This window comes from Triticum urartu, chromosome 7 (genome assembly GCF_003073215.2).
Source record: "Triticum urartu cultivar G1812 chromosome 7, Tu2.1, whole genome shotgun sequence".
Taxonomy (NCBI): domain Eukaryota; kingdom Viridiplantae; phylum Streptophyta; class Magnoliopsida; order Poales; family Poaceae; genus Triticum; species Triticum urartu.
In genome coordinates, this window is record NC_053028.1 from 68,582,578 (window position 1) to 68,608,386 (window position 25,809).

The 25,809-nt window shown below is 41.9% G+C and overlaps 1 pseudogene; it reads right to left on the reverse strand.

Moving 5' to 3' along the window:
* Window positions 1-286: 286 nt before the first annotated feature.
* The window catches only part of LOC125518379, a 28,518-nt pseudogene continuing 2,995 nt past the window's right edge, over window positions 287-25,809 (reverse strand).

The following is a 25,809-nucleotide window of genomic DNA, read 5'->3' on the forward strand; positions in this document are numbered from 1 at the left end:
TGGATAAGACACATGAAACATATTTGTGTAATGCCCCTTTGTGCGGTCAATGGAATTGAATATAATGAAATGAATGATGATATGCAGACATTTTCATGTTGAACACATAATCATGAGTTCAGGTTTCCTCGTTCTGAATGAAAGATCCAAGAGATGCTCCAAGAAAAAATTATTTATATTATAAAACAATCAAATGACACATAATTACTTACAAAGTAACAACTCCTCACACGTCACAATAAAAAAGCACACATGTATCGCACAAATCAAAGGTAAGGTAACCCTCTCAAACATCACTCTTCACCGAAGAACTGTAGCCATCTTGGTCATCATAGTATTTGGACCACAACATGATCCCTCCATACTTCCCTGTGCTCTTAATCAATGGGAGAACATCTGACTTTAGATCATTAGCTGGGATGAATCCACTCCCGGTAGCATGAGGTGACGCCGGCAGGCCGAGGAAGATCTACTTTGCTGGAGCTGTCAACCACTGCTTCCATGCGTCAGCTAGATTGATGGTGCTACCTGAGGTGTACTGACAGGGTGCATTGTTGTAGAATTGCACCCACACATAGTCAAAGAGGTCGGTGTTAAGTGCGCCACCCACTCACGCGTCAGGGAAAGGGCATTGTGGTGCGGCAGTCAGGTAGACTCTCCTGCCGAAGTTGCTATGTCCTTTGAGGAACCTCGCAAGATCGTCCTAGTGGAGGGGTGTGCCGCCTTCAATGTCGAAGTCGATGCCATCGAGGACTGCATCGTTGAGAGGTCGCGAAGATGACTTACCTCCCAAGAAGTTGTTCCACAGGTATGTCGCGACATTCTTGGCATCCTGGGTCGAGGAAAGGTAGTAGCTGCCCGCCCCGCCACCGATGGAGAGTATGACCTTGACACCACGGCTCTGGCATGACTTTATGTCGGAGCTCAGGTTGGCGTAGCCACCGTTGGTCGGGTCGCAGTGGCCCGCCAAATTGAGGACTGGCGGTTGTCCATTGCCAAAGGCGGAGAGGAAGGCGATGTTAACGAATTTGCAGTTGCCGGTGGCGCGGGTCTCCGCAAGCGTGCCCTCGCCACCATTCTGACCCCAGTAGATGAAAATGCCGCCGGCTTCTGACCCAAGGAACTGCGCCGCCGCTATTGCCGGTACCAGCGGTCGCAGCAAGGATGATGATATGCTAGCCCTTTGTGGAGCAATCCGTATTGCTTATGTGTATGCCTTCTGCTTTTGCTTCTGTGTATGTTGATCTGAGTTTGGGCTCGGGTGGGCTGGCCTATATACGAGGGGATTCGTAATGTGAAATTCACATATTGTTTATGCACATACGTGGCTTGTTGGGCACATGGATGGATGAACATGTGAATGCGTTGCGCTCTCAGCTTCGAATCAACGGCAACGTAAGAGATTCCTTGTTCTAGAACGGAATAACGTGCAAGGCAACAGTGTAGAATAAGAAAAGGCGACCGGGCTGTTGATTTATTATTGAACACAAAAAGCCAAATGGAAAGGTGATGGCGATCGATCGTACGAACGACGCCGGACGGTGACGTCGACCAACCGGGCACTCGCAGGCTCGCGAGCGGAGCAGAGCACGTAACGACTGCCAAAAGTTTTCCACGCTAGTTTAGGATCTAAACCACGTTACACTCTCTCTGTTCCCAAATATAAGTCTTTTTTTAGAGATTTCAACAAATGACCATATACAAAACAAAATATGTGAATCTACACTTTAAAATATGTCTACATATATCAGTATATTATAGTTTTTTGAAATGTCTAAAAAGACTTATATTTAGGAACGGAGGGAGTATTAGTTTACAGAGAGAGTATTTATTTTCTCTTTTGAGCAACAGTTTTGCTTCATTGTCCGCTGGCGAAAGCGAGCTCGACGTACTCCTATATATTCTACGCTTGAAGCGTAGGATAGGAGGGCAAATCGCACGCCCCACTCATATATGGGCTGGACCAGTTACTGTGTACAAGTGCTTTCTGTCGGTTTTTATTCCACAGGTTTTCCACTTCGTTACGCAAAAAAAAAGGTTGTCCACTTCGTGGTTTTGCAATTCTGCACATTTTCTATCTCGTTTCCAACTGTTTTCCTTTTGGTTTGTTCATTTTTGGAAAAGGTAATTAATGTCTATGAATTTAGAAGGGTCCAAATTTAAAACTCTTCATATTTTGTATAAATCACGAGTATCAAAAACTAATTGCAGATTATTTAAAAATTAATTGTTTCTTCATATTTTCAGAATATGAATTTATTCTAAAATGAACATAAAATATTAAAATGTCTAGAAAATGTTCATCTATTTCTACAAAACACGTATTTTTAAAAATCATGTATTTAAAAATCATGATAATTGAAAAACTAAAACACAGAAAATAAAAAAAAGGGGAAAGAAAAATAGGAAAAATACTAAAATAAAAAATCCAGAAAATAATGGCAAATCCTCTTAGTCGCTTATGCGACAAGATGTCAGCATGTCAGACACCCCCTAGCTGCTATAGGTCGGCCCATATACTTGGGTTATTTTTTCCGTCTGTTTCCTTCGTTTTCTAGCAGTTTTCTTATTTCCTTTTGATTAATTATTTTTAGTTTTTTCTTTCTGTTTTTCCTTCTCTTTGTTGTTTTTAATGCATAAACATGTTCTTAAATTCATATGTATTTTTGTAAATCACAGAGCATTTTCTAAAACACATGAAAAAAATTCACATTTTGTAATTTTCATGCACATTTTGAACTTGTTGCGGGTTACCCATGGTAACCACCTCCAGAGACACGGATGGGGCGGGCCTGGAACGTGGTGCTTATTAAAGGGTGCGCTTTTGGGAGGAGAAATTTGTGAGTTTTCCTATATTTTCCCCTCTTGTTTTTCCTTTTTTTTCTCCTGTATTGGTAGCACCTGGAGTATGAGTTGTACTGTCCGTGGAGTACAAGTTACACCATCCAAGAAGAACTGGTTGCACCACATGCAAGTCAAGGTTGCATCAGGGATACACGTTGCACTGGAGGGAACACATGTCGCACCTGTCAGGAGTACAAATTACACGAGAGAGTACAAGTTTGATGTGTAGGAAGCGCAACCTGCATTACGTGGGGGAGTACAAGTTACATCTGAGAGTACATGTTATGCCGGGGAGTACAGATTGTATTACACGATGATAACATGTTGCATTGTGCGGAGAGTACAAGTTGAGGACAACAATCGTAAGAAGTACATGTATGTTATATTGGGAGTACAATATGTTATTTTGGGGAGCGCGAGTTTGTTATATTTGAAAGCACAAACTGTGTCCAACAAAATGTTTGTTGAAACCTACCAACACCGGATCAAATTTCAAATTTCGAAGATATCGACGCATGGAACGCAAACGTGACAATGATTAATATTTTGGACGCCCAATTTAATAAATTTCCATTATGGAAATATATCTAAAAAGAGGACGTACAACAACCCTCACATCCCCTCCAATGAAAAAACCTTACCAAAATCATTGGTGGTGACAAGTGGCGCACATACGATGCACCACTTGTCACCACCGAGGAATTTGGAAGCAACATTTGCAAGTGATATCCCTCAAGTAGTGGTTTCATTTTTTTCATGATTTTCTAATCTTTTAGTTACTTGTTTTTTTAAAATATGCAATAGAATACTACAACCGGTTTTTTTCTGAAAGAAAGTGGAAGAACTGAAAGAAAAATGCAATGTCCTACCTTCAAAGTAGGCCAACCTAGCCACTCGCCTCCTATGTGATTGTTCGCCAATCTATTGAAACATGCAATGTATAGGAAGACTCGAAGATCACGTATGACAAACCCTATTTGACGCTCCCTGCGTCAAAGGGTCGACAAATCACACACGCATGGTCGATCTTTTGAGTAATTGGGCCGGCCCAAGTCTCACTTTACACATAGATCCCAGTTCAGGTTTGGGAGCCTTCTAGAAGATCCCCAGCCATTTTTACCAGTTTTGGGAACCTTCTATAAGGTTCCTGAGCCCTTTTTCACTTTTTTTTCTTTTTTTCTAGCTCCTACGGTGCCTGGGTGGACACACCTTGTCGACAATTGGGTGCCTAGGGTCTCCGATGACTTGCTCACAGGGAAATAAGGATGTATGTGTTAACTCCATGATGCTATCTTAAATAGAAGTTTTAACTAGTATATGTTTGAAAGGATTGGCATAGTCAACTAGAGGGGGGTGAATAGGTGACTAACAAATTTTAACTTCTTTTCCAAATTAAGGGATACAACAAGAAAGTAGTTTGTCTAGATATGCAACTAGTTGGATAACCTATATGACAAGCTTAACAATAAGCACAATCTGGAGAGTAAACAAAATAATACACGTTTGCACAAAGTAAGTAAAGGATATAAGTAACCGCAAGTGGAGACAAAGATGTTGTTTCCGAAGTACTCTCCTTTGGGGAGATATGTCTCAGTTGGAGGGGTGTGGTGGCATGATGCTCCCCAAGGGCCACAATGAATCTCTCTATTCACCTTACACCCTTGCACAGCGCAAGGTGCCATGAATACACTATACAATGCCCTTGAAGGTGGTAGCTGAAACCTTTACAAACAAGGTTCAACACTTTTCACAACTTAATTAGAGGATCCCAACACCAGCACGAAGCTTCACCACAATGGAATGTGGGTCTGAGGTGACCCCTACAGTCTAGGGTGCCTAAACAACCTAGAGTAACAAAATCCACAAGAGAAAGTAGGGGGAATCAAAAATTTCTTTCGTGGAAGTGTAGATCTAGGTCGCCTCTCTCAATCCCTAGCAAATCAACAAGTTTGGTTGGCTAGAGAAGGAGATCAGGCACAGAAAAGTTTGGGCATTATATTAATAGAGGAGAGAGAGGGAGGCAAGAAGTAGGTGGGAGAAGGGAGAACCCCTCCTTTTATAGGTCCATCCAATTCTAACTGTTATGTTCGTAGAATAATACTAAGAGTTAGTACCGCTCCTGAGAGTGGTACAACCGATGTGCCATAGAGCAGCCAAACCAGCGAGAGCGGTACAACCACCTGGGTGCCCGGTAGTACTGGCTATATAAATATGGTATGAATAACTGATGGGCTACCGCCCTTGTTCTGCTCCGTATCCAAGGGGAATGCTCCCTCGCATGGATGGTTTGCCTGGTACATGGAGCGGTAGTGCCGCTCCAAAGTGAGAGCGGAACTACCGCCCATGTAGGCGTTACAACCGGTTGGGTGACCAGCAAGAGTCTCGCTCCACAAGGGAGTCGTACTACCGCTGGGTCAAGCAGTACAAATGGGCTTGTAGAATTTTTTTCTTTCCTCTAAACCATATAGGAAGACTATGTAGGTGCAATATGAGTTTTGTGTACGTGATTTGATTTAACCTATACCTTCCAACGCGGACCCCCTCTTAATAATATGAATTTCCTATGACCAAAGAAATAAAAGCATCATAAATGATGTCTTAGATCTTTTCCTTCCAGAGGGGTACCTAGCCATCTTGTGCCACTTGAATATGCATGTGTAGCTCAAGCACACGGCTAGTCCACAAATCACGTTGTCATCGACACCAAAACACTTAGGGAGGAAAATGCCCTTTCAATGTTCATGGCTTCATGCCCTGGACACATTTTTAAGATTGGCATTCCCTACATTAGTACATTTGACAAAGTTAACTAGTGGAAACTAGAGAAAAAGAAGGTGAACAAATATCACCGGCGGTAAATTGAGTGCCGTGCATAGTACTTATGCATACTTTCAAAATCCTAGATACACTATACTCTACTCTACTCACGGGATTGTTGGCTTTGCAAAGGTATTGTTTCTCGGGGGTTGGTGTAAGCACATATTTATTGATAATGAATTAATTAGGGGTTGCTAGATCTGGCCAGGTGGATAAGACAAATGAAACAAAGTTGTGCAATGCTCCGTCATGCGATCAATGGAATTGAATGTAATGAAACCATTGAACAAAAAATGATTGGCTCCGCTTTCCTCGTTTGGAATGAAAGATCCAAGAGATGCTCCAAGTAAAAAATATTTATATTGTATACAAAAACCAACAATCAAATGACACATAATTACTTACAAGTAACTATGAAAATGGATGAATCCTCAATTCGTCATACATCACAATGAAAAAAGCACACATGTATCTCACAAATCAAAGGTGAGGTAACCCTCTCAGACATCACTCTTCACCGAAAAGTTGTAGCCATCCTGGTCATCATAGTATTTGGACCGCAACATGATCCCTCCATACTTCCATGTGCTCTTGATCAATGGGAGAACATCTGACTTTAGATCGTCAGTTGGGATGAATCCACTCCCGGCAGCCTGAGGTGACATCGGGAGGCCAAGGAAGATCTGCTTTGCTAGAACTGTCAACCACTGCTTCCATGCGTCAGCTAGATTGGTAGTGCTATCTGAGGTGTATTGACAGGGTGCGTTGTTGTAAAATTGCATCCACACATAGTCAAAGAGGTCGGTATTGAGGGCGCCACCCATGATGAAACGTGAAAGGCGAACCAGTAATCCTGGGGACGAACGATCAAGGGGATCGAGAAGACAACGTTCTGCTTATACAACCGAAAGGAACGAAAGTATAGCTAGGAACGCGTATTCCGGCCGTGCTATTCCACGTCCACCCGTACGCAGCTATGCCGCAACTACATGAGCTGAAATCTTGTTATCCCACGAGCTCCCACAACACCTAATCTAACTAACCTAAAACTGAGCCAAGACGTGGACATGCTCACACATGCACACGTTTAGTTCGTCAGTTAAATATGTGCTATCAAACTTTCAAAAAAATCAGTTCGTCAGTTTCAGAAAATTCAGTTTGTTAGTATCGTCAAACTTTTAGCTGTTAGTTAGTTTCTCACGCTCGTCCACTTCATCAGACTAGTCGCGCACAATCACCGATCTCTTACATATGCTCATCCTCTCCTTTGCACAGCTACCTCCGCTTCTTGTTGCCTCTACAGGCAATAGCGAGCGTCATGAGGCTCGCGTATGATGGGCTCGTCTCGGCCCAGCTCCATGCACCACCTCAACGAGCGCACTTCGCACTTGTCTCGCTGGACTGGGTATGTCCTAAACCCAATTTAGAGCAATTTTTTCTGTTTTCTATTCTTGTTTTTTGCTTTATTTTTGTACTTTTCTTTACACTTTAAAATGTTCTACATATATATATACAAAAATAATCTTCAATAAAAAATGTGAACAAGTATTTAAAGAATGTTGAATAAGTTTAAAGCCAGGGGAGGGGGGCATTGGCCCCCTCATCTTAACACACATAGCTCTGCATGTGCTAAATATATAGATATCTTTTATATATTTTTATGTAAACATTGTATATATCAATTGGACCACCCTGCCCGTTTCTTCCCTTTGAGTATAAATTTCTATTGTTCGTCTGTTGCTGTGCAACAGGATCAGAATGATGGCGTACAAGTTCGTTCAAGAGGTGCTTTGGGCCAGGGGAGGCGTGTGCTTTCTTTCCGTTGTTGCCACCATCTGCACTTTGATGCCGGCTTACCTCAGCTTCTCGGCCATTCTATAAGGTTTCATGCATTACTTATTTCTTTATTGCACCCCTTGGGTAAGGTTGGACAGAACGAGCAAAAACAAATTGGGTTTAGGATGCAGGGCGCCTTTGTGCTTTATTTTTGTACTTTTCTTTATGCATTACTTATTTCTTTATTTGCATTACTTATTTCTTTATTGCCTATTATACAAATAATATTCAAAAACAAATTCGAAAAATGTGAACAAGTATTTAAAAATTGTCCACGAGGGTGCAGGGCGCCCCCCCCCCCGGGGCGCGCCCCCTGCCTTGTGGGCCCCCTAAGGCTCCACCGATGTCAACTCCAACTCTATATATTCATGTCCGGGGAGAAAAAAATCAGAGAGAAGGATTCATCGCGTTTTACGATACGGAGCCACCGCCAAGCCCTAATCTTCATCGGGAGGGCTAATCTGGAGTACGTTCAGGGCTCCGGAGAGGGGAATCTGTCGCCATCATCATCGTCACCATTAACCTTCCTCCATCACCAATTTCATGATGCTCACCGCCGTGCGTGATAATTCCGTCGTAGGCTTGCTGGATGGTGATGGGTTGGATGATATTTATCATGTAATCGAGTTAGTTTTGTTAGGGTTTGATCCCTAGTATCCACTATATTCTGAGATTGATGTTGCTACGACTTTGCTATGCTTAATGCTTGTCACTAGGGCCAGAGTGCCATGATTTCAGATCTGAACCTATTATGTTTTCATCAATATATGAGAGTTCTTGATCCTATCTTGCAAGTCTATAGTCACCTATTATGTGTTATGATCCGTTAACCCCGAAGTGACAATAATCGGGATACTTACCGGTGATGACCGTAGTTTGAGGATTTCATGTATTTACTAAGTGTTAATGCTTTGGTCCGGTACTCTATTAAAAGGAGGCCTTAATATCCCTTAGTTTCTAATAGGACCCCGCTGCCACGGGAGGGCAGGACAAAAGATGTCATGCAAGTTCTTTTCCATAAGCACGTATGACTATATTCAGAATACATGCCTACATTACATTGATGAACTGGAGGTAGTACCGTGTCACCCTATGTTATAACTGTTGCATGAGGAATCGCATCCGACATAATTATCCATCGTTGATTCATTGCCTACGAGATTTTCACGTATTGATCTTTGCTTAGTTACTTTTTCGTTGCCATTGTTACAATTGCTACAAAAACTACAATTGTTACTTTTGCCACTGTTACCGTTACTTCCATACTACTTTGCTACTAAATACTTTGCTGCAGATATTAAGTCTTTCAGGTGCGGTTGAATTGACAACTCAACTGTTAATATTTGAGAATATTCTCTGGCTCCCCTTGTGTCGAATCAATAAATTTGGGTTGAATACTCTACCCTCGAAAATTTTTATGATCCCCTATACTTGTGGGTTATCAATCCACTCCTGGATCACTATTGTACCCTCTTGCCAAACTCATGGTGAGGTACACAATAGTTATGGTACATAGCATATCATACTTTATAGAACCTATGACTGAGGCATAAGGAATGACTTTTCATCCTCTTTTTATTTTCTGCCATGGTCTGGTTTTGAGTCTTTACTCAACTTCACACCTTGCAACACAGGAAAGAACTCCTTCTTTGACTGTTCCATTTTGAACTACTTCAAAAACCTGTCAAGGTCTTTCTATCTCATTGAAAAAAATTATCAAGCGTCTTGATCTATCTCTATAGATCTTGATGCTTAATATGTAAGCAGCTTCACCAAGGTCTTTCTTTGAAAAACTCCTTTCAAATTCTCCTTTATGCTTTCCAAAAAATTCTACATCATTTCCGATCAACAATATGTCTTTCACATATACTTATCAGAAAGGTTGTAGTGCTCCCACTCACTTTCTTGTAAATACAGACTTCACCGCAAGTCTGTATAAAACTATATGCTTTGATCACACTATAAAAGCGTATATTCCAACTCCGAGATGCTTGCACCAATCCATAAATGGATCGCTGGAGCTTACACACTTTGTTAGCACCTTTTGGATCGACAAAACCTTCTGGTTGCATCATATATAACTCTTCTTTAAGATATCCATTAAGGAATGCAATTTTGACATCCATTTACCAAATTTCATAATCCTAAAATGCGGCAATTGCTAACATGATTCGGACGGACTTAAGCATCGCTACGGGTGAGAAGGTTTCATCGTAGTCAACTCCTTGAACTTGTCGAAAACCCTTTTTGTGACAATTCGAGCTTTGTAGATAGTAACACTACTATCACCGTCCATCTTCCTCTTGAAGATCCATTTATTCTCAATGGCTTGCCGATCAGCGGGCAAGTCCACCAAAGTCCACACTTTGTTCTCATACATGGATTCTATCTCAGATTTCATGGCTTCAAGACATTTTGCGGAATCTAGGCTCATCATCGCTTCCTCATAGTTCGTAGGTTCGTCATGGTCAAGTAACATGACCTCCAAAACAGGATTACTGTACCACTCTGGTGCAGATCTTACTCTGGTTGACCTACGAGGTTCGGTAGTAACTTGATCAGAAGTTTTCATGATCATCATCATTGGCTTCCTCACTAATTGGTGTAGGAATCACTGGAACTGATTTCTGTGATGAACTAATTTCCAATAAGGGAGTAGGTACAATTACCTCATCAAGTTCTACTTTTCTCCCACTCACTTCTTTCGAGAGAAACTCCTTCTCTAGAAAGGATCCACTCTTAGCAACAAAGATCTTGCCTTCGGATCTGTGATAGAAGGTGTACCCAACAGTTTCTTTTGGGTATTCTATGAAGACACACTTCTTCTATTTGGGTTTGAGCTTATCAGGTTGAAACTTTTTCACATAAGTATCGCAACCCCAAACTTTAAGAAACGACAGCTTAGGTTTCTTGCTAAAACACAGTTCATATGGTGTCGTCTCAACGGATTTTTAGACAGTGCCCTATTTAACGTGAATGCGGCTATCTCTAATGCATAACCCCAAAACGATAGTGGTAATTCGGTAAGAGACATCATAGATTGCACCATATATAATAAAGTACGGTTATGACGTTCGGACACACCATTACATTATGGTGTTCCAGGTGGCGTGAGTTGTGAAACTATTCCACATTGTTTCAAATGAAGACCAAACTCGTAACTCAAATATTTGTTTCCGCGATCAGATTGTAGAAACTTTATTTTCTTGTTACGATGATTTTCCACTTCACTCTGAAATTCTTTGAACTTTTCAAATATTTCAGACTTATGTTTCATGAAGTAGATATACCCATATCTGCTCAAATCATCTGTGAAGGTCAGAAAATAACGATACCCGCCACGAGCCTCAACACTCATTGGACCGCACACATCAGTATGTATTATTTCCAACAAGTCTATTGCTCGCTCCATTATTCCGAAGAAAGGAGTCTTAGTCATCTTGCCCATGAGGCATGGTTCGCAAGCATCAAATGATTTATAATCAAGTGATTCCAAAAGTCCATCCGCATGTAGTTTCTTCATGCGCTTTACACCAATATGACCTAAACGGCAGTGCCACAAGTATGTTGCACTATCATTATCGAGAGAATTCCTTATTTAACACCGTGTCTAAATTTTATGCCCTATTTAACATCGACGAATAATTTCTTCCCTATTTAATAGCGAGTCTAAATTTTATGCCTTTTATGACACTTCTGTCCATTTTAAGCCTAGATGATGCATGAAAAGACCATTTTACCCTCATGTGGTATGTTTGAGTGCGTGTGTACGTGTACTATTGCGCGCGTGTGTGTGTGCACGCGTACATGTGTGCTATTGCCGCGGATGTGTGTGTGTGTGCTGCGTGTGGGTTGGCTATTGCGTGTGTACATGTGTGTGTGCGCGTTGCGTGCCTGTGTGCATTAATCTTGTCATATGTTATACAGTGCAAGTGTGGATCATGGGTGTGTTGGAACTTGCATGCCACGTTGAGCAGTAGAGATAACGTGAGTTAGTTAGTCTATCTTACTTCCAAAAAAACGTCTGATAGTGCTTGACCGCGTTTGTACGCGTTGCATGCAGGTCAGATTGTGTGGCCATTAGGGGAAAAAAAGTTAAAGTAAAATGCACTAGTGACCATTGAACTTGTCTTTTATGCTTATTTTGGTCATTGTACTTTAAAATACGGCTACTATATACGTGTTGAGATGATTATACAGTCAGATCATATAGCTCCATATTCCATCTATTTGACCGGTCAAACAATCCATAGACACCTACCATGTAGAGCCGAACTCCAAACCTCGCAATTGGGGGCGACCACGCTAACCAGCTGCACTTATCTCATCTAATGGTTGACTGGAGGGAGTAACCTTTTTATATTATTCAAGCATTCACGTGACAGCCATTGGGATTTTTTAATTTTTGCGTGACAGCTATTTTACAGATGACGCGTGCCACCTTTTCTGAACATATCATGGTGTATATAGATGTACATGTACATTCCCGCTGGCCGTCGACGTTGTACCAACCCCTCTTTCTCTTGTTAACCCGATCTGTACATGCAAAATAAGAGTAATAACGCAAACTTTGAAAAAAAGTTGTACGGATAAAATCTAAAGACCATCTTTAACCATGCAAAGTGTGCGTGTGTATGTGCTGCTACGTGTGTGCTACTGTCATCGCACTGATGTTGCGTGTGTGTGCTACTGCCCCGCACACACACATATCACATGAGGGGCAAAAGGGTCCTTTCAAATCCTATTTAGGCTTAAAATGGACGAAAGTGTCGTAAAAGGCATAAAATTTAAACTCATTGTTAGATAGGGAAGAAAAAGTTTTTAGTGTCAAATAAGGAAACATAATTTAAGATAGTGTTAAATAAGAAATTCTTTCATCATTATCAACTTTGCATCTTTTGGCATCAATATTATGAATATGTGTATCACTACGATCGAGATTCAATAAACAATTTATATTAAGTGTATGACCATAGAAGGTTTTATTCATGTAAACAGAACAACAATTATTCTTTGACTTTAAATGAATAACCATATTGCAATAAACATGATCCAATCATATTCATGCTCAACGCAAACACCAAATAACATTTATTTTAGGTTCAATACTAATCCCGAAGGTAAAAGGAGTGTGCGATGGTGATCTTATAAACCTGGAATCATTTCCAACACAAATCGTCACCTTGCCCTTAACTAGTCTCTGTTCATTTGGCAACTCCTATTTCGAGTTACTAATCATAGCAACCGAACCGGTATCAAATACCCCGGGGTTACTATGAACACTAGTAAAGTACACATCAATAACATGTATATCAAATATACTTTTGTTCATTTTGCCATCTGTCGTGGAATTGTCACGACAGATATCCTTAGTGTCAGGACTTAGTCACGAGGCCAACGCATCTATGTGGTAGCTTGAGAGGGGTTGAGCGGGACGAGAGACGCGATGTTTTTACCCAGGTTCGGCCCCTCACGGTGGAGGTAAAAGCCTACATCCTGCTTCATTGATATTGATGATGATGATCACAATTACAAGAGTGCTCTATCTCGAGAGCTATTGTCTAAACCTAACTTGTCCAACTTGTGGAACTTGTTGATCTCCTCCCTTTTGGGGAGCCCTGCCCCTCCTTATATATGTTGGAGGGGCGTGTTACATGTAGAGTCCTATTAAGATTAGGACTAGTCTATCTCTAATACAAACCAGATATAAGTCCAGGTCTTAACTCCTTGTAGGACAAATATTCCTCATGCCTTTCCTCTTAAACCGGCCCACCGTTAAATGTGAACCGGCCTTCTGGGCCTTGGGCCTTGTCATCCGTCTGTCCCGCACGCCGGATCACCAGTGAGTCATAATGACCAGGTGGGTTGCTTGTAAACTGCCAGGTCAGGGCGGGCCGCTAGTAACTCGCCAAGTATCAGCGGGGTCTTCAGATAAACCGCCAAGTCCGGCCGGGTTAACTTCCGGCCGGTTTACACCGCGGGGTATATCCCCGACATTAGCCCCCAAGTTTAGCTTGGATTTATTCATGGTAAACTTATGCTGCAAAATAAACACAAGAACAAATTTGACAGGCTATGCTCCGGGTTAAGAATTTTTGTAAACCGGTACCTGATCATCCTTAAGTCCTTGTTATTTCCTCCTTCTAGGAAATCTGGGTCAACAGATCAGCTTCATAATCAATTTGCCGACATTGGTTTCTCACAGAGAAATATTGTGAAGAATAATCCACTTGAATCGGCTTCCAAAGCGCCGGTTTAAAAAATATGGGTCTTGAAATACTTATCTGATATTCAGCCGTCTTGAAGATGTAAAACTTGCCGGTTTAATATTACCAAACTGGTCGGTTTATAAATATTGATGGCACCGGGTCATAATTGTTGTCGACACTGGGTCATGTAATTGATCTTCCTGATTTGCTCAAAACTGATAACATGAAGATGTTCCCCCTTATATATGCATAATACATGTAGCCCCCAAGTCTTAAGAGGACAACATAGTGATAACTTAAGACTTGCTCCAATAAGTGTTTCAACCTTGAAGAAATCCGGTTTGTTCATCTCAATCATATAAACTGAATACTCCGTATATGTAGCCCCCAAGTGCCGGGTTGTCATGCTTGCAGCAACCTGGGACTTGTAATTGCTTATAAAAACTTCAATCAGTGTAGCCCCCAAGGGCCGGGTCAGTAAGATAATATTGAGCTGGGACTTTATATATACTTCATTGAAAATGACATCATATGATGTAACTCCCATCATAGGGCTTGAACCCACGTCCACAAGGTTAAGAGCTTTGTGCTTTATCAACTGAGGAGTGGACCCTTCAACATAATGGATAAAAACTTGTGTACCTTGAATTGTTGACAGGAGCAATTGGTAGCCCCCAAGGGCCGGCTCATTACAATGTGATGAGTCAGGTCTTCAATGAGCAAAAAATGATTTTGCATTAGCCCCCAAGTGTCATGGTGCATGCTTGCAGCGACATGAGACTTGCATATTTGATGAAATCTCAACGTGAATAATGTAGCCCCCAAGTGTCGAGTCGTAAGCCTGCAGCAACTCGGGACTATTCCTTCAATAAATCATATCCATTGATAATATAATAGCCATTGCGCTAACGCGACTTTGAAAACCTTAATCATAATACTGGTTACTGATAACCATAATAAAATCCAGCCATGTTGGCTATTTAAGATAACATAATCCGGTGAAAACCTTATTCATTCAATATCATAATGAAAATTCAGCCAAACTTGGCTATTTGAATAATATAACCCAATGATTTATGAGCGCATGATTCTAATGGCGCAATCCAAATATATATATACTAGCGACTTATAGTCCAAAGCCAGGCCGGTTTAACGAACCTGTTTCTGCATACAACAAGTTTAAAGTGTCCTGGCAGTTTACCGCCGGACGGGTCATAATGCCCAACATATAACCCGGGTTTATAACCAAGGCTGCACTAAAGAATAATCAAATATGAAATATATCATACCTGTGACATTGAATCACATTGTTGGTTTTACCAACTTTTTGTAGTAAGGGTGATAACCCAAATCTCGAGTACTGATAACTCCTTCCATATTGTGCCGGTTTATGATAAAACCGTGCCAGTTTGTGATAAACACCGTGTTACTCCATAAGAGGATGTTAACAACAAGGATCAAACCGGGCAAATAGTCTCCGGATTGACGTGAACTGTGTTCCGTCAATTGATTGGTTGAAAACTTTGTTGGTTTAAAAAACGCAATAAAAAGAAAGCAAAATCTTTCAAAGAAAAGTGTGAAGCAAAGGCAATGACAAAACCGTTTGCAAAAAAGGTTTATTTGAGCTGATCAGATGGCGTTACCATGGCCGAACACGACCAAGCTCCCGTTAGGTGTAACTATGGTTCTAGTCAGCCAGGTCCCCAAATGAAACCGTGGCATTTATGCCGATCAAGTGGCATGACAATGGTTCGGGTTCGACCAAGCCCCCAAGTGAGTCTATGGCCTTAAGTCGATCAAGAGGCATGACTGGTTCAGACGTGACCAAGTCCCCAAGTGATCTGGTGGCTCTCGCCTATCAAGAGGTATGGTATTGGTTCGGACACGACCAAACCCCCAAGTGATATAACATGATGCTTTTAAAAAGCTAACTCAAGGGGTAAACCGGAGGCCGCTTTAGAACAACTCCGTGTAACCACACATGATGTAAAAGAACAGAGACCCCGCTTTATGAAGTAGAAGCCCCCATGTGATCAATAATATGTCAGGCCAGTAAGGCGGGATACCCATGTTTGAACCGCGCATCGTGGCAGCAGGTCCTCTTCCGCAATTTTTAACTTTTGCAAGAGATAAATTCTTCTTGAACCGGGATCTTGAACCGGATATTGAGAGCTTCAAAGCTTTGTGGGAGACATCTTTCCCTTGAACCGGATTTTAAACCGGAATCTTCATTTTTAGCCGGAAATTTTTTTGGCGGCCTTTAAACTCGAACTTGCGAGAAGTTAATTCCTTTTTGAACCGGAAATTCTTAAACCGGATTTGAGAGCTTCAGAGCTTTGTCGGAGAACAAATTTCCCTTGTACTGGATTGTAAACCAGAATCCTTTTCTGATGACCTGAAACTTCTTTATTGAGCCGGGATTTTGTAACTATCATATACTTTCTAATCCGAAAATCTTCTGACAGCATGATGTGAATCCGGGACCGGGTTATCTTTCCCTCCAACGTATTGGGGTTCTTGACTTCACTGAAAACCGGCAACATTTGCTAAGTCATATCATTGTAGCCCCCAAGTCTCAAGGTGACTCGAGGAGTTGGCTTGAGATTCTCCATATTTGACCGTGATATAAACCGGCATAACTTGTATATCATTGGTGTTGATAGCACGATGTGAATCCACAGAAGGTTGAGGTGACTGTGGCGGGTTGTAAATGATCCCGTATGAGCCGTGTCAGCAACTCGGCCAATGGTTCCTTCCAACTGGTGATTTGAAGTTAACCAAACTGTAGTGGCGGCGATTTGTGCGCCTGCCCATTGAACCATCCAGTGCAGACGGTGGCTGAATGATAATTTGCCTTCAATTTATTGAAAGAAATCCAGGCTACGCAAGCAGTGACTTGCTCATACTCAATAAACAGTTCATGCAAACAGGTGCGGTCCCGTATGTCGATGTAGACCGGGCCATGAGAGACGGACAACAAAGATGACCGCAGCATCAGAGGTAGTTCCGACAGATGAGTCGGCCGCGGCACTGTAAGCCGGTGCGGACGGAGAAGATCAGCACCAATGTCGTAAACCGTCACAGACGGGCGAGTTAACCGCGGGCGCGGTCCCAGCAAGCTGATGTAAACCGATCCAGCTGGGACAGTAACTTGCGCACGTTCATTCACCGGGTGGTTGATACAGACGAAACGCCGGTGCAGAGCATTGCTAGCGCGTGCTACGTGCCCGTAATATAACGCCTCATTTGTAATGAACAATTGTCCTGCGTCAAAAAATATCACATGCCAAAGTAATTGTTCTTTGATAAAAATGATATATATAAAAAAATAATCAGAAAAAATAGCACCTGATATTTCTTGTCGGATGAACGTGGATACTGGATCAAAAATATATTCAATGTACGATGTGGCCCTTGCACCGTATCCCCTTTTCTGAGTAATGACCGCGTTTGAGTGCTTTGAAATACTGAATGCACCTCAAGTGTTCCTTGCTACTTGGTACATGCAAACAGTACTGCTACCAGTGCTAGAGAGAATATTTTAAACGAGAATGCCCCGTATCCCTTAGTCTGTCTTGTCCCCACAAGCTCAGCTCAAGTTTGACAAAACGAATCCAGTGTGGTAGAGAAGCAGTACATAGCGCGCATATACATCAAGCGGGCCATCAGGTGCGATGGCAGCTCAGCAGTGCCAGCAGGTTAGAGGGGGTGGAGCTCCCGCGAGTCACAGCACATCATAGCGGTAGCGGTGGTAACAGGTTTGCGGCGATTTTGTAGTCGTATAAAAAGGCAGCAGCATGAGTAGCGGCTTCGGAGGACGGCTCCGGTGGCGGGTTGAAGAAGCGTGGCTGCGAGTCAATGATGACGACCCAAAGGAGGCAAGGCGCGGCTTGAACCGGCGACGGGTTGGAGTGGCGCGCCTGCGGGTTAATGATGACGACCCAGAGGAGGCGAGGCACGGCTGAACCGGCGACGGGTTGGAGTGGAGCGGCTACTGCCGTTTCAGCGGGCACGGGCGCCGGCAGGCACGACGGATTAGAGCAGCGGCGACTCGAGGACGCTCTAGCAACGGCGGCGCGTGGGGGATACAAGCAGCTTGAGTGTAGCGGCTTGAGGCCAGTCGTAGGGGCGCAGACCAGCGGACCGATCGTGACACGAGGGAGGGCCACAACGGGTTGATGAGTTTGGAATGCGCCGGCAGCTTGGCAGCGGAGGCGCGCTAGCGATAGCGGCTCGAAGCAACACGCTGATGATCCGGCAGCGACAGCTTGAAGGCAGACTCGGCTCGAGGCGGACGCAGAGCGACACCGAGGCCGGGTTGCTGTGGCCGCGGCCATCCACGGCAAAAGGTAGCGGTCCGGAATCGAGGTGGAGGTGACGGGACATCGGACTAGCAGGCGGGTCTGGCGTTGGCGAATCCGGGTCGGCTCGGTTGACTCTTTCCGAGTCCTTATAATAGTCTTCTTTTCTTACTTGGTAATCCAGCCAGGCTCCTGTCTCATCGAGACTTGTAAAAAATTTGTTGTTGCGATGGTAGTCTTTTTGGCCGAAGATCATAATCCTGAGCCTGATTCGAACAACTTTATTATCAGCATACCTATTCAACCCAGGTGAACCGGCAGATGTCCTTAGTGTCAGAACTTAGTCGCGAGGCCAACGCATCTATGTGGTAGCTTGAGAGGGGTTGAGCGGAACGAGAGACGCGACGTTTTTACCCAGGTTCGGCCTCTCATGGTGGAGGTAAAAGCCTACATCCTGCTTCATTGATATTGATGATGATGATCACAATTACAAGAGTGCTCTATCTCGAGAGCTATTGTCTAAACCTAACTTGTCCAACTTGTGGAACTTGTTGATCTCCTCCCTTTTGGTGAGCCCTGCCCCTCCTTATATATGTTGGAGGGGCGGGTTACATGTAGAGTCCTATTAGGATTAGGACTAGTCTATCTCTAATACAAACCGGATATAAGTCCAGGCCTTAACTCCTTGTAGGACAAATATTCCTCATGCCTTTCCTCTTAAACCGGCCCACCGTTAAACGTGAACCGGCCTTCTGGGCCTTGGGCCTTGTCATCCGTCTGTCCTGCACGCCGGATCACCAGTGAGTCATAATGACCAAGTGGGTTGCTTGTAAACCGCCAGGTCAGGGCGGGCCGCTAGTAACTCGCCAAGTATCAGCGGGGTCTTCAGATAAACCGCCAAGTCCGGCCGGGTTAACTTCCGGCCGGTTTACACCGCGGGGTATATCCCCGACACCATCCTTCTTATCCGCCAAGTATTTGGGGTAGTTCTGCTTCCAGTGACCATTCCCTTTGCAGTAGAAGCACTCAGTTTCAGGCTTAGGTCTAGCTTTGGGCTTCTTCACGGGAGTGACAACTTGCTTGCCATTCTTCTTGAAGTTCCCTTTCTTTCCCTCGCCCTCTTACTTGAAACTAGTGGTCTTGTCAACCATCAACACTTGATGCTTTTTCTTAATTTCTACCTTCGCCAATTTCAGCATCGTGAAGAGCTTGGGAATTGATAACCCACAAGTATAGGGGATCGCAATAGCTTTCAAGGGTAAAGTATTCAACCCAAATTTATTGATTCGACACAAGGGGAGCCAAAGAATATTCTCAAGTATTAGCAGCTGAGTTGTTAATTCAACCACACCTGGAAACTTAGTATCTGCAGCAAAGTGTTTAGTAGCAAAGTAATATGATAGTGGTAGTAACGGTAACAAAAGAGTAACGGAAGCAAAGTAATGTTTTTGGTATTTTGTAGTGATTGTAACAATAGCAACGGGAAAGTAAATAAGCGTAAACTAGTATATGGAAAGCTCGTAGGCGTCGGATCAATGATGGATAATTATGCCAGATGCGGTTCATCATGTAACAGTCATAACATAGGGTGACACAGAACTAGCTCCAGTTCAACAATGTAATGTAGGCATGTATTCCGAATATAGTCATACGTGCTTATGGAAAAGAACTTGCATGACATCTTTTGTCCTACCCTCCCGTGGCAGCGGGGTCCTTACGGAAAATAAGGGATATTAAGGCCTCCTTTTAATAGAGAACCGGAACAAAGCATTAACAAATAGTGAATACATGAACTCCTCAAACTACGGTCATCACCGGTAAGTATCCCGATTATTGTCACTTCGGGGTTAACGGATCATAACACGTAATAGGTGACTATAGACTTGCAAGATAGGATCAAGAACACTCATATATTGATGAAAACACAATAGGTTCAGATCTGAAATCATGGCACTCAGACCCTAGTGACAAGCATTAAGCATAGCAAAGTCATAGCAACATCAATCTCAGAACATAGTGGATACTAGGGATGAAACCCTAACAAAACTAACTCGATTACATGATAAATCTCATCCAATCCATCACCGTCCAGCAAGCCTACGATGGAATTACTCACGCACGGCGGTGAGCATCATGAAATTGGTGATGGAGGATGGTTGATGATGACGACGGCGACGAATCCCCCTCTCCGGAGCCTCGAACGGACTCCAGATCAGCCCTCCCGAGAGGTTTTAGGGCTTGGCGGCGGCTCCTATCGTAAAACGCAATGATTTCTTCTCCTTGATTTTTTTCTCCCCGGAAGCAGATATATAGAGTTGGAGTTGGAGTCGGGAGGTCTCCAGGGGGCCCACGAGGTAGGGGGGCGCGCCCTAGGGGGGGCGCCCCCCACCCTCGTGAACAGGGTGTGGGCCCCCTGGTCTTCATCTTTGGCGAGGATTTTTTATTATTTATTGTAAGGTATTCCGTGGAGTTTCAGGTCATTCCGAGAACTTTTGTTTTCTGCACATAAAATAACATCATGGCAATTCTGCTGAAAACAGCGTCAGTCCGGGTTAGTTCCATTCAAATCATACAAGTTAGAGTCCAAAACAAGGGCAAAAGTGTTTGGAAAAGTAGATACGACGGAGACATATCAGGAATCGTTTCTGTTATCCCTTGCATATTATAGTTCATCACGAAGCTCTAGTAACTTGTTGATAGTGACTAGAGAATTCTGTCAATCACTATCTTATCTGGAAGATTAACTCCCACTTGATTCAAGTGATTGTAGTACTTAGACATTCTGAGCACATGCTCACTAGCTAATCTATTCTCCTTCATATTGTAGGAAAAGTACTTGTCAGAGGTCTCATACCTCTTGACTCGAGCATGAGTCTGAAATACCAATTTCAACTCTTGGAACATCTTATATGCTCCGTGGCGTTCAAAATGTCTTTGAAGTACCGGTTCTAAGCCATAAAGCATGGCGCACTAAACTATCAAGTAGTCATCATACCGAGCTTGCCAAACATTCATAATGTCTGCATCTGCTCCTATAATAGGTCCGTCACCTAGCAGTGCATCAAGGACATAATTCTTCTATGCAGCAATGAAGATAATCCTCAGATCTCGGAGCTAGTCCGCATCATTTATACTAACATCTTTCAACATAGTTTTCTCTAGGAACATATCATAAATAAAATGGGGAAGCCATATGCGAGCAATTGATCTACAACATAGATATGCAAATACTAGCAGGACTAAGTTCATGATAAATTTAAGTTCAAATAATCGTATTACTTAAGAACTCCCACTTAGATAGACATCCCTCTAATCATCTAAGTGATCACTGATACATCTCCAACGTATCTATAATTTTTGATTGCTCCATGCTATTATATTATCTGTTTTGGATGTTAACGGGCTTTATTTTACACTTTTATATTATTTTTGGGACTAACCTATTAACCGGAGGCCCAGCCCAAATTGCTGTTTTTTTGCCTATTTCAGTGTTTCGTAGAAAAGGAATATCAAACGGAGTCCAAACGGAATGAAACCTCCGGGAGCGTGATTTTTGGAACAAACATGATCCAGCGGACTTGGAGTGGACGTCAAACAATCAATGAGGCGGCCACGAGGCAGGGGGGCGCGCCTAACCCCCTGGGCGCGCCCTGCACCCTCGTGGGCCCCTCATTGCTCCACCGACCTACTTCTTCCTCTTGTATATATATATATATATATATATATCTACGTACCCCGCAAACATTCAAGAGCACCACGAAACCCTATTTCCACCGCCGCAACCTTTTGTACCCAAGAGATCCCATCTTGGGGCCTTTTTCGGAGCTCCGCCGGAGGGGGCATTGATCACGGAGGGCCTCTACATCAACTCCATGGCCCCTCCGATGATGTGTGAGTAGTTTACCTGAGATCTTCGGGTCCATAGTTATTAGCTAGATGGCTTCTTCTCTCTCTTTGGATCTCAATACAAAGTTTTCCTCGATTCTCTTGGAGATCTATTCGATGTAACTCTTTTTGCGGTGTGTTTGTCGAGATCTGATGGATTGTGGGTTTATGATCAAGATTATCTATGAACAATATTTTAATCTTCTCTGAATTCTTTTATGTATGATTGGTTATCTTTGCAAGTCTATTTGAATTATCAGTTTGGTTTGGCCTACTAGATTGATCTTTCTTGCAATGGGAGAAGTGCTTAGCTTTGGGTTCAATCTTGCGGTGCTTGATCCCAGTGACAGAAAGGGAAATGACACGTATTGTATTGTTGCCACCGAGGATAAAAAATGGGGTTTACATCATATTGCGTGAGTTTATCCCTCTACATCATGTCATCTTGCTTAAGGCATTACTCTGTTCTTATGAACTTAATACTCTAGATGCATGCTGGATAGCGGTCGATGTGTGGAGTAATAGTAGTAGATGCAGGCAGGAGTCGGTCTACTTGTCGCGGACGTGATGCCTATATACATGATCATACCAAGACATTCTCATAATTATTCACTTTTCTATCAATTGCTCGACAGTAATTTGTTCACCCACCGTAATACTTATGCTATCTTGAGAGAAGCCACTAGTGAAACCTATGACACCGGGTCTATTCTCCATCATACAAGTTTCCAATCTATTTTATTTTGCAATCTTTACTTTCAATCGATATCATAAAAATACCCAAAAATATTTATCTTATTATCATTATGTCTATCAGATCTCACTCTTGCAAGTGGCCGTGAAGGGATTGACAACCCCTTTATTGCATTGGTTGCGAGGTTCTTATTTGTTTGTGTAGGTACGAGGTGACTCGCACGTGGTCTCCTACTGGATTGATACCTTGGTTCCAAAAAACTGGGGGAAATACTTATGCTGCTTTGCTGCATCACCCTTTCCTCTTCAAGGGAAAACCAACGCATGCTCAAGAAGTAGCAAGAAGGATTTCTGGCGCTGTTGCCGGGGAGATCTACGCCAAGTCAAGACACACCAAGTACCCATCACAACTCTTACCCTTTGCATTACATGCATTATTTGCCATTTGCCTATCGTTTTCCTCTCCCCCACTTCACCCTTGCTGTTTTATTTGCCCTCTTTTCCTTTCGCCTTCTCTTTCCGTTCGCTTTTTCTTCGCTTGTCTGCTTGTGTGTTGGATTGCTTGCTTGTCACGATGGCTCAAGATAATACTAAATTGTATGAATTTTCCAATACCAACAATAATGATTTTATTAGCACTTCGATTGCTCCTCTTACCGATGTTGAATCTTGTGAAATTAATACTGCTTTGCAGAATCTTGTCATGAAAGATCCGTTTTCTGGCCTTCCTAGTGAAGATGCCGCTACCCATCTAAATAACTTTGTTGATTCGTGTGATATGCAAAAGAAGAAAGATGTGGATAATGATATTGTTAAACTTAAGCTATTTCCGTTTTCGCTTTGAGATCGTGCTAAAGCTTGGTTTTCGTCTTTGCCTAAAAATAGTATTGATTCTTGGAATAAGTGCAAAGATGCTTTTATCTCTAAGTATTTTCCTCCCGCTAAGATCATCTCTCTTAGAAACGATATTATGAATTTTAAGCAACTTGATCATGAGCATGTTGCACAATCTTGGGAGAGGATGAAATTGATGATACGTAATTGCCCTACACATGGTTTGAATTTATGGATGATTATACAATTTTTTTATGCTGGATTGAATTTTGATTCTAGAAATCTTTTAGATTCGGCCGTGGGAGGCACTTTTATGGAAATCACTTTAGGAGAAGCTACCAAACTCCTATATAATATTATGGTTAATTATTCTCAATGGCACACAGAAAGATCTACTAGTAAAAAGGTGAATGCAATTGAAGATATTAATGTTTTGAGTGGAAAGATGGACGAACTTATGAAATTGTTTGCTAATAAGAGTGCTCCTATTGATCCTAATGATATGCCTTTGTCTACTTTTATTGAGAATAATAATGAATCTATGGATGTGAATTTTGTTGGTAGGAACAATTTTGGTAACAACGCATATAGAGGTAATTTTAATCCTAGGCCGTTTCCTAGTAATGCCTCTAATAATTATGGTAATTCCTACAACAATTCTTATGGAAATTATAATAAGATTCCCTCTGATTTTTAATCTAATATTAAAGAATTTATTAATTCGCAAAAGAGTTTCAATGCTTTGATTGAAGAAAAATTGTCTAAGATTGATGAGTTGGCTAGGAACGTGGATAGAATTTCTCTTGATGTTGATTCTTTGAAACTTAGATCTATTCCACCTAAGCATGATATCAATGAGTCTCTCAAAGCTATGAGAATTTCCATTGATGAGTGCAAAGAAAGAACCGCTAGGATGCGTGCTAAAAAAGATTGCTTCATAAAAGCGTGTTCTTCTAGTTTCCATGATAATAATGATGAAGATCTAAAAGTTATTGATGTGTCCCCTATTAAATATTTATTTTGCAATATGAATGTTGATAATGATGGGACTGGAGATGAGTCAACTTTAGTTAGAAGGCGTCCCAAGAATTCAGAGTTTTTAGATCTTGATGCAAAAATTGGTAAAAGTGCGATTGAAGAGGTTAAAACTTTAAATAGCAACGAACCCACTATCTTGGATTTCAAGGAATTTAATCATGATAATTTCTCTTTGATAGATTGTATTTCCTTGTTGCAATCCGTGCTAAATTCTCCTCCTGCTTATAGTTAAAATAAAGCTTTTACTAAACATATCGTTGATGCTTTGATGCAATCTTATGAACAAAAACTTGAGTTGGAAGTTTCTATCCCTAGAAAACTTTATGATGAGTGGGAACCTACAATTAAAATTAAAATTAAAGATCATGAATGCTATGCTTTGTGTGATTTGGGTGCTAGTGTTTCCACGATCCCAAAAACTTTGTGTGATTTGCTAGGTTTCCGTGAATTTGATGATTGTTCTTTAGACTTGCACCTTGCGGATTCCACTATTAAGAAACCTATGGGAAAAATGAATGATGTTCTTATTGTTGCAAATAGGAATTATGTGCCCATAGATTTCATTGTTCTTGACATAGATTGCAATCCTGCATGTCCTATTATTCTTGGTAGACCTTTCCTTAGAACGATTGGTGCAATTATTGATATGAAGGAAGGGAATATTAAATTCCAATTTCCATCAAGGAAAGGCATGGAACACTTCCCTAGAAAGAAAATTAAATTAACTTATGAATCTATTATGAGAGCCACTTATGGATTGCCTACCAAAGATGGCAATACCTAGATCTATCTTTGCTTTTATGCCTAGCTAGGGGCGTTAAACGATAGTGCTTGTTGGGAGGCAACCCAATTTTATTTGTATTCCTTGATTTTTGTTACTGTTTAATAATAAATAATTTATATAGCCTCTGTTTTGGTTGTGTTTTTTGTGTTTAATTAGTGTTTGTGCCAAGTAGAACCGTTGGGAAGACTTGGGGAAAGTCTTTTTGGTCTTGCTGTTAAAAACAGAAACTTTAGCGCTCATGAGAACTGCTGCCATTTCTTTTTGAAGATGATTAATAGATAAATTCCTCACGTCCATAAATTTATTTTATAATTTTTGGGGTTCCAGAAGTATTCGAAACCTACAGATTACTACAGACTGTTCTATTTTTGACAGATTCTGTTTTTCGTGTGTTGTTTGCTTATTTTTGATGAATCTTTGGCTAGTAATAGAGTTTATGAACCATAGAAAAGTTGGAATACAGTAGGTTTAACACCAATCTAAATAAATAATGAGTTCATTACAGTACCTTGAAGTGGTGGTTTGTTTTCTTTTACTAACAGAGCTCACGAAGATTTTCTTTTAAGTT